Source organism: Dasypus novemcinctus, chromosome 12 (genome assembly GCF_030445035.2).
Source record: "Dasypus novemcinctus isolate mDasNov1 chromosome 12, mDasNov1.1.hap2, whole genome shotgun sequence".
Lineage (NCBI taxonomy): Eukaryota > Metazoa > Chordata > Mammalia > Cingulata > Dasypodidae > Dasypus > Dasypus novemcinctus.
In genome coordinates, this window is record NC_080684.1 from 82,474,398 (window position 1) to 82,489,525 (window position 15,128).

The window sequence follows — 15,128 nt, forward strand, 5'->3', positions numbered from 1 at the left end:
CCCTCCCTCCCACCTATTTCTTGGACCATATTAACCCTCTTCCCATCCCCAGCCCCCCTCAAACCCAGAAAACCCCACCCGAAGGTAACCCCTTGCCCCCATTTTGTCCCTTCTTTGTGCTCATACTTACCCCCAGCTCATCACAGATTCCACCCCTACAGACATTAACTCACAGCCTTCCTCCACCCCCCGATTTCCAGTAAGCCACTTTTCCAGACTCTAGCTCTCTGAGGCAGTTAACTTATTTCATATCATTGAGGTCATATAGTATTTGTCCTTCAATGCCTGGGTTGCTTCACTCAACATAAGATTCTCAAGGTTCATCCATGTTATCACGTGCGATTGTAGTGTATTGGTTCTTACAGCTGAGTAGTATTCCATTGTGTGTATATACCACATTTTATTGATCCACTCATCTGTTGATGGACTTTTGGATTGATTCCAACTTTTGGCGATGGTGAACAATGCTGCTATGAACATTGGTGTACATATATCGGTTTGTGTCCTTGTTTTCAGATCTGATGGGTATATACCCAGCAGTGGTATTGCTGGGTCATATGGCAAATCTATGGATAATTTTTTGAGAAACTGCCAAACTGTCCTCCAGAATGGTTGGATCCTTCTGCATTCCCACCAGCAATGGATGAGTGTTCCCCTTTCTTCACATCCTCTCCAGCATTTGTATTCTACTGTTTTTTTCATGGCTGCCAATCTTATGGGAGTAAGATGGTATCTCATTGTAGTTTTGATTTGCATTTCCCTGATAGCTAGGGATTTGGAGCATTTTTTCATGTGCTTTTTAGCCATTTGTATTTCTTCTTTGGAGAAGTGTCTGTTTAAATCTTTTTCCCATTTTTTAAATGGGTTGTTTATCTTTTTGTTTTCGAGATCTATGAGTTCTTTATATATGCAAGTTATAAGTCTCTTATCAGATATATGGTTGCCAAATATTTTCTCCCATTGTGTGGGTTCCCTTTTTACTTTCTTGACAAACTCCTTTGAGGTGCAGAAGGCTTTAATTTTGAGGTAGTCCCATTTATCTATTTGTTCTTTTGCTGCTCGTGCTTTTGGTGTGATATTCATGAAGCCATTTCCTATTACAAGGTCCTGTAGATGTTTCCCTACACTGCTTTCTAAGGTCTTTATGGTCTTGGCTCTTATATTTAGGTCTTTGATCCATCTTGAGTTGATCTTTGTATAAGGTGTGAGATGGTAATCCTCTTTCATTCTTCTACATATAGCTATCCAGTTCTCCAGGCACCATTTGTTGAATAGGCCATTCTCTCCCAGTTGTGAGGGTTTGGTGGCTTTATCGAATATTATATGGCTATATACATGAGGTTCTATATCTGAACTTTCAATTCGATTCCATTGGTCTGTGTGTCTCTCCTTATGCCAGTACCATGCTGTTTTCACTACTGTAGCTTTGTAGTATGTTTTGAAGTCAGGAAGTGTGATTCCTCCTATTTCGTTTTTCTTTTTCAATATGTCTTTGGCTATTCGGGGCCTCTTTTTATTCCAAATAAATTTCATAGTTAGTTTTTCTAGTTCCTTAAAGAAGGCTGTGTTGATTTTTATTGGGATTGCGTTGAATGTGTAGATCAGTTTTGGTAGGATAGACATCTTAATAATATTCAGTCTTCCTATCCATGAACAGGGAATATTCTTCCATTTATTTAGGTCTTCTTTGATTTCTTTGAACAATCTTGTATAGTTCTCGATGTATAAGGTTTTTACCTCTTTAGTTAAATTTATTCCTAAGTATTTGATTTTTTTATTTACTATTGTGAATGGTATTTGTTTCTTGATTTCCTCCTGATCTTGCTCATTATTGGTGTATAGAAATGCTACTGATTTTTGCGCATTGATCTTATAACCTGCGACTTTGCTAAACTCATTTATGAGTTCTAGGAGCTTTGTTGTAGATCTCTCAGGGTTTTCTATATATAGGATTATGTCATCTGCAAATAATGAAATTTTGACTTCTTCCCTTCCAATTTGAATGCCTTTTATATCTGGTTCTTGTCTCAGTGCTCGAGCCAGTACTTCCAACACAATGTTAAATAGGAGCGGAGACAATGGGCATCCTTGTCTTGTTCCTGATTTTAGAGGGAAGGATTTCAGGATTTCGCCATTATAAACAATGTTGGCTTTAGGTTTTTCATATATACTCTTTATCATGTTCAAAAAGTTTCCTTGTATTCCGATCTTTTGGAGTGTTTTTATCAGGAAGGGGTGCTGTATTTTGTCAAATGCCTTTTCTGCATCTATAGATATAATCATGTGGTTTTTTTCTCTCAATCTGTTTATATGGTGTATTACATTGATTGATTTTCTTATGTTGAACCATCCTTGCATACCTGGAATAAATCCCACTTGGTCATGGTGTATAATTCGTTTAATGTGTTGTTGAATACGATTAGCAAGTATTTTGTTAAGTATTTTTGCGTCTAGGTTCATTAGAGAAATTGGTCTGTAATTTTCCTTTCTTGTGGTGTCTTTGTTTGGCTTTGGTACTAGGGTAATGTTGGCATCATAGAAGGAATTAGGCAGTGTTCCTTCTGTTTCGATTTTTTGGAATAGTTTCAACAGGATTGGTGTTAGTTCTTTCCGGAATGTTTTGTAGAATTCACCTGTGAAGCCGTCTGGCCCTGGGCTCTTCTTAGTTGGGAGATTTTTAATGACTGATTCTATCTCTTTGCTTGTGATTGGTTTGTTAAGATCATCAATTTCTTCTTTCGTCAGTATGGGCTGCTTATGTATTTCTAGGAATTTGTCCATTTCCTCTAAATTGTCATTTTTGTTGGAATATAGTTTTTCAAAGTATCCTCTTATGATAGTCTTTATTTCTGTGGGGTCAGTGGTGATATCACCTTTCTCATTTCTTATTTTGTGTATTTGCATCTTTTCTCTTTTTTTCTTTGTTAGTCTCGCTAAAGGTTTGTCAATTTTGTTGATCTTCTCAAAAAACCAGCTCTTGGTCTTGTTTATTTTTTCAAGTGCTTTCTTATTTTCTATTTCATTTAGTTCTGCTCTTATCTTTGTTATTTCCTTCCTTCTTCTTCCTGTTGGGTTACTTTGTTGTTGTTTTTCTAATTCCTTCAAATGTGCAGTTAATTCTTCAATTTCTGCTCTTTCTTCTTTTTTGATATATGAATTTATGGCTATAAATTTCCCTCTCAGTACCGCTTTTGCTGCATCCCATAAATTTTGGTATGTTGTGTTATCATTATCATTTGTTTCAAGGTAGTCATTGATTTCTTTTGAGATTTCCTCTTTGACCCACTGTTTTTCTAAGAGTGTGCTGTTTAATTTCCAAATTGTCGTGTGAAGTCTGGGTCTCTGTCCCTTGCAAATTTCCAGCTTGACTTCACTGTGGTCAGAGATATTGTTTTGTATGATTTCGATCTTTCTGAATTCATTAAGCCTTTCTTTGTGGCCTAGCATATGGTCAATCTTGGAGAATGTTCCATGTGCATTTGAGAAAAATGTATATCCTGCTGTGTTTGGGTGTAATGATCTATATATGTCTATTAGATCCAGCTCTTCTAATATACTGTTCAAATGTTTTGTTTCTTTAGTGATTCTCTTTTGAGATGTTCTGTCCAGAGTTGATAGTGGTGTATTAAAATCCCCCACTATAATTGTAGATGCATCTATTCTTTCACTTAGTTTTTCCAGCGTTTGCCTCACATATTTAGAGGCGCCCTTGTTAGGAGCATAAATATTTATGATTGTTTGATCTTCTTGACAAATTGTCCCTTTCACTAAAATATAGTATCCTTCTTTGTCTCTCACAATTGTTTCGCATTTAAAGTCTATTTTGTCTGATATTAATATAGCTACTCCTGCCTTTTTTTGGTTGTTGTTTGCTTGTATGATTGTTTTCCAGCCATTCACTTTCAACCTCCATGAGTCTCTGGGTCTAAGATGTGTCTCTTGTAAGCAGCATATAGATGGGTCGTATTTCCTTATCCAGTGTCCCAGTCTGAATCTTTTGATAGGTGAGTTTAATCCGTTGACATTCAGTGTTATTACGTTTAGAGAGTTATTTATGGTAGCCATATTTTGGTTGGATTTGTGTTTGTTATATTTTGTTTGTATTATTTTATTTTCCCCTTCTATTTTTGTCTTTCTTGTTGCTTTTACACTCTCCTCCATCTCTGACTGTCCTGTTTTTTCCTTTCTTCCTGCAGAACTCCCTTAAGAATTTCTTGAAGGGGAGGTTTCTTGTTGATATACTCTTTCAGTTTCTGTTTATCTGTGAATATTTTGAACTCTCCATCATTTTTGAATGCTAGTTTAGCTGGATAGAGTATTCTTGGTTGGAAATTTTTTTCCTTTAGTACCTTGACTATATCATACCACTGCCTTCTTGCCTCCATCGTTTCAGATGAGAAATCAGCACTTAATCTTATGGAGTTTCCCTTGTATGTGATGGTTTTCTTTTCTCTTGCTGCTTTTAGAATTTTTTCTTTGTCTTGAGCATTGGATAATTTGACAAGTATATGTCTTGGGGTGGGCCTGTTGGGGTTTATGACCAGTGGAGTGCGCTGTGCTTCTTGGATATGTACATCTGTCTCTTTCAGTAGATTTGGGAAGTTTTCATTCATTATTTCCTGCAACACTCCTTCTGACCCCTTTCCCTTCTCTTCTCCTTCTGGAATGCCTATAATACGTATGTTTGAGCGTTTTGCATTATCATTCAGGTCCCTAAGTCCTATCTGGATTTTTTCTACCTTTTTATTGACCACTTCTACTATCTGTTTGATTTCTAATGCACTGTCTTCCACATCACTAATTCTCTGCTCTGCCTCTTCTAGTCTGCTGATATTTGCTGCAAGTGTATTTTTGATTTCTTGAATTGTGGTGTTCATTTCCATCATATCTGTTATTTTTTTGCGCATGTCTGCAATTTCCCCTCCAAGTGTTGTCTTCACGCTGTTAACCTCTTTCATTACTTCATCAAATTTGTCGGTGATAAATGTTCTGAGATCTTTCATTGCTTGTGCGAAGTCCTGCCCCCCTTCCTGATTTTCAGTTTGTTGATTGGATTCAGCCATGTTTTCCTGATTACTGGTTTGGTTTGTAGATTTTTGTTGCTGTCTTGTCAACATTTTTTCTTGACGGGTTTAATCAGTTCCTTAGCTTCTTTGTCTAGTCTTGGAGATTAATTAGCTGTTGTTTTTGTGTAAGTGTTATATCTTCTCTTTGTCACTTTGTTCTTCTTATTCCAATTTCTTATTGCTAGTTAAGCTCACTTTAAAGGAAAGTATTAGTGCTGGGGAAAGTCAATTGTGTAAGGAAGGAAAAAGTGTGAAGTAGTATTGGTGATATATGTTTACAAAGCAACAATATGAGTTCTGGGAGGATGGAGGTTAGATCATGTAAATTGTGTAGAGTTATAGTAGTAGGAAAGTACCTATAATGAGGTAGACGACTGAATATGGGAGGAATGTGGTACGTACTAAGAGGCTATTGTTTTCGTGAGAGAGGGAAAGAGAAAAGAAAGGTAATAGTTTCAGGGACGAATACCAGATGGAAAACTAAACAAAGGTATTAGAAATTAAGAGTTAGACACTTTGTGGATCAAAGAAAGGGAGATGGAATATAGGAGAGATAGCAGATGGTGGAGGATATCAAGTTGTAGGGGAAAGGGGATAGTGTAGATAGGCTAAATCTATTCACAGAGAAATGAGGCAGTGGAGGGTGAGGAAACCCAGCAAATGTGAGCTATTTCCTGTAGGACCTATTGTATTGTTAAGGTAAAATAGTATAAGAAGAATATTGGGGACAAGAAAGAGAGGATTGAAAAAAAAAAAAAAAAAAAAGGAACAACAACAACAAGAAGAAAAAAAAAAACCAAAGAACAGAAACCCCGCCGCCAGGCTCGGCTGGGCTCAGCTGGGCTCCGGTCCCCCGCCCGCCGCCCGCCGCAGCTCGGCTGGGCTCGGCTTTCCCGCCTGCCGCCCGGCGCGGCGCAGCGCGGCTCGGCTCTCCCGCTCGCCGCCCGGCGCGGCGCGGCTGGGCTCGGCCGAGCTCAGCTGGGCTCCGCCCCCCCGCCCGCCGCGGCTCAGGCGGGCTCGGCCGGACTCGGCTACCCTGGCCGCCGCCCGCCGGGGCTCCGCGCGGTGCTAGCTGCCTCGGCTCCACCTACCCAAGGAGGGAATCCTCCACACGTAGCTGGGATCTCCGTGTATATTTCACAGATGGATCCTCTCTGTTACCTTCCCTCCAAATCAATGTCCAGACACCTCCGGACCAGGAAAAATCCCGAAACAGCCGGTCCCAAAGAGTCTCCGACGCCTCCCAGCCAATTCCCCCCAGGAGCTAGTAACCGGGAAGTTCACTCAGCCGCCATCTTGCCTCCCCCTCCTGAAAAGTCCCAATTTATATCTTATAGACCAGTCCTTTCCGTTACCTTCCCACCAAATCGATGTCCAGACACTTCCTGCCCTGAAAAAGTCCTGAAAAAGCCTGGTCCCGGAGAACCTCCAGTGGTGCCCAGCTGCCTCTTCCCAGGAGAGACGGCAAGGCAAGCTCACTCAACCGCCATCTTGCCGGAAGTCTCTAAAATGGATTTTTAAATGCAAAACTGTTATAAGGGATGAAGAAGATCATTACATATTAATTAAAGGACAACTCACCAAGAAGAAAAAACTATAATAAATATTTATGCACCTAACCTGGGTGCCCCAAGATACATAAGGAACACACTGGCAAAACTGAAGGGAGAAATAGACATCTCCACAATAATAGTTGGAGGCTCCAATACACCACTCTCAATATTAGATAGAATATCTGGACAAAAGATAAATAAACAGAGAGCTTGAATAATGTGATAAATGAGCTAGACCTACAGACATTCATAGAGCATTAAACCCCAAAACAGCAGGATATACATTCTCTTCAAGCACTTACTGATCCTTCTCCAGGATAGACCATATGTTGGGGCATAATACAGGCCTCAATAAATTTTAAAAGATTGAAATTACACAAAGCACTTTCTCTGATCATAAAGGAATGAAGCTGCAAATCAATAACAGATGGAAGAAGGAAAAATTCGCAAATACATGGAGATTAAATAATACACTTAAATAATCAGGGGGTCAAAGAAATTGCAAGAGAATTCAGTGAATATCTTGAGATGAATGAAAGAACACAACATTCCAAAACCTATTTATAGTCCTCAATGCTTACCTTAAAAAAATGAAGAGCTAAAATTGAAGACCTGACAGTACAGCTGGAGGAACCAGAAGAAAAAAAAAAAACAACAAACTAATCCTGAACCAAGCTGATGGGAAGAAATAATAAAGATCAGAGCAGAAATGAGTGACATTGAGAACAAACACACACACAAAAAAATAGAATCAACAAAACCAGTAGTTGGTACCAATCTTTCATTTCAAAAAATGAAAAGGGAAGTACACTACCAATCCATTCTATGAAGTCAAAATCACCCTAATACCAAAAGCAGATAATAATACTACAAAAAAGAAAATTACAGATCAATATCTCTAATGAGTATAGATGCAAAAAATCCTCAACAAAATACTTGGAAAATGAATCCAAAAGCACATTAAAAGAATTATACACCACAATCAACTGGGTTTTAGCTCAGGTATACAAGGGTTGTTCAACACATGAAAATCAATTAGTGCAATAAACTATATTAATAAGTTTTTTTAAAGACAGCTACTGTTTTTTTGGTTTTTTTACTAGTTTATTTCTTTCTTTCTCTCCCCTCCCCTTCTCCTTCCCCCCCCCCCCCCCCCGGTTGTCTGCTCTCTGTGTCCATGCGCTGTGTTCTTCTGTGTCCACTTTGTATTCTTGTCAGCGGCACCCGGAATCTGTGTCTCTTTTTTGTTGCATCATCTTGCTGCATCAGCTCTCCACGTGTGCGAAGCTGTTCCTGGGCAAGTTATACTTTTTTCATGCTGGGCGGGTCTCTTTATGGGGTGCGCTCTTTGCATGTGGGGCTCCCCTATGCAGGGGACACTCCTGTGTGGCATGGCACTCCAAAAGATAGAAATAGAAAGAATCCTTCTCAACATGGAAAGTGCATATATGAAAAACCTATTGTACTCAATGGTGAAAGACTGAAAGCTTTCTCACTGAGACCAGGAACCAGACAAGGATGCCCACTGTCACCACTGTTATTCAATATTGTCTTAGAAGTTCTAGCTAGAACAATTGGGCTATATAAAGAAATAAAAGGCACCCAAATAAGAAAGGAAGAAGTAAAACGTGCACTATCCGCTGATAAAATGATCCTGTATTTAGAAAATCCTGAAAAATCCACAACAAAGCTACTAGAATCAGTAGGATGAGTTCAGCAAAGTGGTGGGATACTAGATTAATATGCAAAAATCAGTAACATTTCTAAACACTACTAACAAGCAATCTGAGAAAGAAATCAGAAAAAAATTCCATTTATAATAGCAACTAAAAGAATCAAATATTTAGGAATAAACTTCACCAAAGACATAAAGGACTTGAATTCAGAGAACTACAAAACACTGCAAAAGAAACAGAAGAAGATTCAAATAAATGGAAGAACATGCCATGTTCATGGACTGAAAGAATAAATATCGTTAAATGTCAATTCTACCCAAACTAGTTTATATATTCAACACAATCCTTAAAAAAATCCCAATAGCCTTTTTTGCAAAATGGAAAAACCAGTTATCACATTTAGTTGGAAGGGTAAGGGGTCCCGAATAGCCAAAAATGTCTTTAAAAAGAACAAAGTTGGAGGATTCTCACTTGCTGACTTTAAAGCAAATTACTTAGCTATAGTGATTTAAAAAAAAAAAAAATTATGGTGCTGGCATAAAGACAGACTGGCCAATGGAACCAAATGGAAAACTCAGACATAGACCCTCACAAGTGATTTTTGACAAGGTTGTCACCCCACCCAGCTGGATCAGCACATGTCTATTCAACAAATGGTGCTGGGAGAACCAGAAGAAAGAAAGAGGACCTTTCTTTCTCATACCTTAAACAAAACTTAACCCAAAATGGATTAAAGACCTAAATATAAAAAGCTACAACCATAAAACTCCTAGAAGGAAATGTTGGAAAACACCTTCAAGATCTTATGGTAGGTGGTAATTCCATTTTTTTTTTTTAAGATTTTTTTTTCTCTCCCCTCCCTCCCCCCACCCTCCACCCATTGTCTGCTCTCTTTGTCCATTCACTGTGTGTTCTTCTGTGTCCACTTGCATTCTTGTCAGTGGCACTGGGAATCTGTGTCTCTTTTTGCTGTGTCATCTTGCTGCGTCAGCTCTCTGGATATGCGGCACCACTCCTGGGCAGGTGGCAATTTTTTCGCATGGAGTGGTTCTCCATGAGGGGTGCACTTCTTGTGCATGGGGCTCCCCTATGCTGAGGACACCCCTGCATGGCACGGCACTCTTTGTACACATCAGCACTGGACGTGGGCCAGCTCACCACATGGGTCAGGAGACCCTGGGTTTGAACCCTGGACCTCCTATGTGGTAGGTGGATGCTCTATAGCAGATGCTCTATCAATTGAGCCAAATCCGCTTTCCAGGTGGTAGTTTCTTAAACATTAAACCCAAAACACAAGCAAAAAGAAAAAAATAGATGGGACCTCCTCAAAATTAAACACTTCTGTTCTTCAAAAGGCTTTGTCAAGAAAGTGAAAAGGCAGCCTGTTCAATGGGAGAAAATCTTCGGAAGCAACATATCTGATAAGGGTTTGGTACACAGGGGTGTCCCCCGCGTAGGGGAGCCCCACGCGCAAGGAGTGCACCCATAAGGAGAGCCGCCCAGCGCGAAGGACGGAGCAGCCTGCCCAGGAATGGCGCCGCCCACACTTCCCGTGCCGCTGACGACAACAGAAGCAGACAAAGAAACAAGACGCAGCAAAAAGACACAGAAAACAGACAACCGGGGGAGGGGAGGGGAATTAAATAAATGAAAAATAAATCTTAAAAAAAAAAAAAAAAAAAACAAAGAGATCATACAACTCAACGATAAAAAAACAAGCAACCCAATTTAAAAATGGACAAAAGATTTGTATAGAAATTTCTCCAAAGAGGAAATACAAATGGCATATGAAAAAAATGTTCAACATCACTAGCTATTAGGGAAATGCAAATCAACACTACAGTTAGATACCATTTCACACCTATAGACTAGCCATTGTTAAAAAAAGAAAAAGAAAACTATAAGTGCTGGAGAGGATGTGGAGAAACAGGCACACTCCTTCACTCTTGGTAGAAATGTAGAATGGTGCAGCCCCTGTGGAATCAGTTTGGCAGTACCTCAAAAAGCTGAGTATAGAAGCGCCATATGATCCAGCAATACCATTACTAGGAATATATTCAGAAGAACTGAAAGCAAGGACACAAACTGACATTTGCACACAAATGTTCATAGCAGCATTATCCACAATTGCTAAAATATGGAGCCAGCCCAAGGGTCAATCAACCGATGAATGGATAAACAAACTGTGGTAAATACACACCATGGACTACTATTCAGCTGTAAGAAGAAATGAAGTCGAGATGCATATGACAACATGGGTGGAGCTAGAGGATATTATGTTGAGTGAAATAAGCCAGACATAAAAGGACAAACGGTGTATGGTCTCACTAATATGAACTAAATACGATAAGTAAACTCATTGAGGTAAACTCTAGAGTATAAGTTACTAGGATATTGAAGATGGGTTGAGAATGGGAGTTGATGCTTAATGAATATAACCTTATAATAATAATAATAAGGTTAATTTTTAAAGTGTGGAAATGGAGAGTTCAGAGTAACACATTATAATGAATATAACCAACACCGCTGATTTATAAATGTGATTGTGACCCAAAGGGGTAGTCTATGGGCATATATGTCAATTGAAAGGAAGCTAGAGAATAATCTAAGGAATGTATAACAGTGAATTTGGTGGTGGATGAAGACTGGTTAATAGTATAAATATAAGAATGCTCTTCTTTTACAAAGTGCTAAGAATATGGGGATACATGGGAAAATTACAACTAATAAAACTTGTGGATGGTAGTTAATAGTAATATTGTAATATTTTGCAGCAATGGCAAGAAGATATTTTTCAATATTAAGTGATAGCAATAGTGGGGCTATCCCACTTGCTAATGTGCGGGAGAGGGGTCCCAGTTGTTTGCTGTTTTGATTGATTATCCCACCCATCAGTTCCCCCAGGGAGCCCAATGATAAGGCCCCTTGAGAATTTCCTGGGCTTTTCCTTGATCCTGGATGAGCAAGGAAAATTCTTGCAGATTCTTCCAGGAGCTTTCTGGTGGGGGTCTTTCTCTCATGATTTTCAGGTGGAATTCGATGGCCACATCTTTCACAGCCATATTTTTCTGCCAGTCATTTACCCAGTCCCTAAATTAGCCTGCCTCAAACTGAGTGTTTGGTATATTGTTCAGCCACGAATCAAGACTCACCTAAAGAAAGTCTGCTTCAGGATTTTTCAATTACATGAGCCCAGGCATTTATATTCAGCAGTACACATGGGTACAACCCATCCTGGTTGCCCATGACTCACATCCATTCTTATTAGTAAGGGGATCCATTCCAATTGCTCAATACCCATGCCTCACCAGTTGTTAAATATAGTATATTTAATATCATCCTCATATGTGCCAATAACTATCTTTTATCATTAAGCAGGTTTAAGTGTTTTTGGCTTTTGCTGGGATTTTTTGTTTTATTTTGTTTTTTGTTTGTTTTTCAGTGAAACACTTTAGATGGTACCCCTGTGACACTAAGTCTTTAATTGTAGGGGATAAGCCCCTATAATTGCAGTGAGAACCATTCATTCAAATAAGAATAGCTAACATATACCATGTGTAAAGACCCTATTCTAAGTTTTTATATATGTTAACTCCCTTAAAACAATATGAGGGGGGAGCAGTTGCAGCTCAGTAGTTGAGCAGGAGGTCCAGGGTTCAATGCCTGGTACCTCCTAAAAATACATAGGTACTACTATCTCCATTTTAGATACAAGATATTAAAATACATAGAGGTTAAATAACTTGCTCAAAGCTACACAGTTAATAACTGGAAGAGCTGGGATTTGAATCCAGGAATCTGGCTTAAAGTCCATGCTTTTATTCACTGTACTACACTACCCTACTCTAAACGATGCTTGATAAAGTGAGGAATCATAAACAATACACATACTTTAAACATCTTGTTTTAACTGAAAACATGTAAGTGTACATTTATTTGCCAGTCCTTGGGCAAGTTGTTCCTCCTTGTTTCCTCTTCTCCTGGCACATGGCTACACTACACTTCCCAGCTTACCTTGAAATTAGCTGTAGCCAGGTGGCTGAGTTAAGGCCAATAAAATGAGAAAACAAGTGATGTGACCACTTCCCAGGGCTAGCCGGTAAGAACGTCTCACATGGAAAAGCCTACGCTCTCTTCCTTTCTTTCACTTGATGCAGAAGAGCACAGCCACCTTGGAAGCCATATGTTGAAAATGTTAGAGCCAAAAGATGGAAGGCACCTGGTGCTCATCACTAAGGAACTCCCTTTTTGGACTTGACATAGCTGAAAAAAATGTCTATTATACTGTATTAAGTGATTGAGGTTTAGGGGTTGGTCTAATACAGCACCTAGTGTTGCCTTACCTGCTACACAAGGAAAAGACTTTCAGTGTCACTTCACTGATTAGAATTCTGTATCACCTTTCTTACTTAAACCAAACCCCTAATGCATTGCTTTTTCCAATTTTAAAAAAGAGAATTTAAAATTGCTTATGAAGACATAAAATTGCTTATGACTGCAGAATCTTTCTAAAGTTTTGTGAATCACCCCCCACCCCCAAATTTTTAAATTAAAGCATTTTAGTATCCTCAAAAAAATCAATCAAAAATAGCCAGAAAAGATCCCCGGGAGGTCCCTAGAGCCAACGTCCAACGGCCTCCGCATCAGTGCCCTACTCGTCACAGTCGTCACTTCCCACCCCTCCTAACCTCTACCTCTCCACCATGCCACGGTACAGGGACCTGGGGAGACACGGGGAGAAAACAGCAGTCGTGATAGACCTGGGAGAGTCCTTTACCGATTGCGAATTTGCTGGAGAAACTGGTCCAAGCTAGCATGCCTAAGTTTATTCAAAAGAATTCTATTCTATCCCCCTACTGTACTTCACACATCTATTGGTAAATCCCAGAGTGCTCCAAAATACAGTTATCCAGTTGGCATTATGTCCTTCCCACTTCAGAGAGCCACTCGCTTGTGTTCTTCTAGAATATTTGAGGTTCCATCTGTCTTGCTTGCTGCAAGCATTTCATGGCTCTTCTGATGTTTGGGATTAATTTCACACGGTCCTAGAATGTTGATCTAGAGAAAGCCTGGCACTACCTAGATATGAAAGAATCCCTGTACTCAATTGTTGGGAAGCACTCCCACTGGGAGGAAAAGCTCTTCATACAGAGTTGGAAACTCAGTGTTGGAACAATATACTGTTAACATAGGAGCTACTAAAGAACAGAGCATTTCCTCAGTGATGGGCTCAATTCCACGTGTCCCAGAGAACATTAAAGTGTGCACTTACTTTGTAAGTGACCTGAAGTATAGGCAAAAAATCTAAGCAGCAAAATTTAACATTGACAGAAATACTGAGCACTTCATACCACCATCAAATGTTGACTACCCATTAGATAGAGAGAAGATTTTACACAGCTTTGGATCAATCAGAGATTCAGCTGTGGACATTATTTTTGTAAAAGATAATGACAGGAAGTCGGTTACCAATTTAATATTGGATTGCTATGCAATGCCCAATAGACACCAGGGAGCAACTAGCAGAGAATTTGGGGTGTGTGTGTGTGTATACACACGTGTATACATACATACATAAAAGCACTTGGCACCAAGACATTCCAAATTCATACTTCACCTGCAAAGGTTAATTGTATGGTCTGGTTGGGAAGGGCTATTTTTGGATCACTGAAATCGAAAGCCATCTCTGAACTTTAAACATACAAGAATCCCAGTTAAATTTGAATTTCAGATAAACAGCCATATATATATATGGCAGCAGATTGTCCCATGCAATATTGGGGGCATATTGATATTTTAAAAATTATTGTCAGCCATGCCATATTTATTTCATCTGGCAACACTAACACCTCAGCCACCCCAAATGTTCTTGCAATGCATCCTGGGTTGGATAAGGGTGCTGGGTCTTTACACCCCCTCATCGGCCAGGCATTGGATGCAGCTACCCTTGGGAAGGCTGTGGAACCTTGAGCCACGTGGTTCTCTTCAGCCTCAGGCAATTCCTGGAAAATGTTGATAACTGGAGAGTGTCAGTCAACTCTAACCCCAGCCCCCAGCGTTTGAGGGAATAAATCCTTCAGTCCCAAAGTAGGGATTTGGGTGGTGTAATGCAGCTTCCATTAACTACATCTCTACCTGCAAAAAAAAAAAAAACACACCTCTAACGATAATATATCATGGATTTAGCCCCTTCAGTGTTTTCACAATGTGCTAGGCCCTACAGACAACTCTACTCTTCTAATAAGCAGTCCCTTGTTGAAAAGAAACAGAGATGAGATCAGCAGATCTACAAATCTAAATATTTTGTGAATGAGTGTTCTCAATTTTTTATACTAAGATTCTCATACTTCTTTTTTTAATGAGTGGAACTTGTTACACTTTTTCTTTTTTAAAAAAACTGTTTGTAAACAGATTTACTTCTAAACCCATTCCGAATAAAAACTTATAAAAGCTAGGAAAAGAAAGATATTTCCTTAATTTGAAAACATAATTTTAATGAAGGTCATAAGTGACATTTTTAGGTTAAAAAAACTCAGTAATATATAGATATTTAGTCCCCCAAATTAAATAACAAATTACTGCAATCTTTATCAAATTTCTGGGATGTTTCATAGAACTGACAAGCTGATTTTAAAGTTTTATCTATGACATGTGCCATGAAAGTCAAGATCTTTTGGAAAAAGAAGAACAAAAAACTGACAAGCTGATTTTAAAGTTTATTTATGACATGTGCCATAAAAGTCAAGATCTTTTGGAAAAAGAACAAAAAAAAAAAAGGATTTACCTTATCAGATATCAGAATGTACTGTAAAGTTACAATAACTAAAATAATG

At 39.0% G+C, this 15,128-nt stretch overlaps 1 pseudogene; it reads left to right on the forward strand.

Annotated features, from left to right (window-relative positions):
- The first annotated feature begins 12,998 nt into the window (after positions 1-12,998).
- Positions 12,999-13,992, forward strand: LOC101435902 (actin-related protein 10-like; annotated as a pseudogene).
- Positions 13,993-15,128: the final 1,136 nt, after the last annotated feature.